Raw genomic sequence first — 1,104 nt, 5'->3', positions numbered from 1 at the left:
CAACACCCAAAATAGTTCAATTTCAGCTGTCTAAAACGTCTTATAAAAGTGAACAGAGGGAGTATATCATTTGCTAAAAGACAGATGGCGCTGATAACCTAAAAGGTTCAAAGTATTGAAAGTTCATCGAAATCAAAATCCAAGAGACCAATACATAACTTGGTAATTTCTGAACCAAATGTGGTCATCCACAATGGAGAAGACAAACACATGATCGTGAAAAGGTTTGGCCTATCGATGGTCTTTTGGAGTAGCGAAAATCTGCAGGTACATCAGTGAGCAATGAGTTAACTCTGAAGTTCTTTTATTAAAAGAAGAGCATGTCTCCATAGAGTTACTAATTTGACCCTATCAAAGTATATTATCACCTCTGCTATAAAAATAAGCACAGGGGCTTGAAAAAAATTGGTTTATTTTTCTAAGCACCTAACATTGCACATGGCCTTAGAATATAACTTGAGTTATTAAAGGTGACTCCTTCCTTCGAAGCGTTATATTATAATAAACATAACAAAAGACCAATAGTGGATGCATCACACCCACATGCCAGTCTTTAACTACATTGTGTACAAATTGTTTTATTGTAAACATGCGTCAAGAATCAGGTTAAACCAAGTAAATAAGAATAAATTGATCTTGCAAAAACAGAAGTTTTTAATACATGTCACCTATCGTGCGTGAGTGTTGTCTGGTCTCGGAACCCGAGTGTGTGCCCTGCGTTGCTCGTTATGAAGTGGGTGAGGATTGCAGCACCACGAGTAAGTGTGCTTCCTCTCGAGCTTGCATATTTTGATGGGAGGACGTCCGGCTGCCTTGCATTTCTGGTTGTGGAAAAGATTTAACTTGCATCCTTGGATGCTTGGCATTTGGGAAGGACGACATATCCTTGGATGCATACTGAGGACTGCAAGACTGCATGCTCGGTCGGGGGCATGCCAAGTGGCAAGCCTGCGTTGATCAGTGGCGGAGCTTGATGAAGATTGTTGAGGGGGCTCATCAGACTTGAGGGGGACGAAGAAGATAAATTATACATGAACTCTGAAAAATCTTTGATATTCAAGTCTAATACTTAGGGGTACACTCAAAAATTTCATAGAGTAGGGG

The sequence above is a fragment of the Triticum dicoccoides genome, chromosome 2B, assembly GCF_002162155.2.
Source record: "Triticum dicoccoides isolate Atlit2015 ecotype Zavitan chromosome 2B, WEW_v2.0, whole genome shotgun sequence".
Taxonomy (NCBI): domain Eukaryota; kingdom Viridiplantae; phylum Streptophyta; class Magnoliopsida; order Poales; family Poaceae; genus Triticum; species Triticum dicoccoides.
This window is presented reverse-complemented; position numbering follows the sequence as displayed.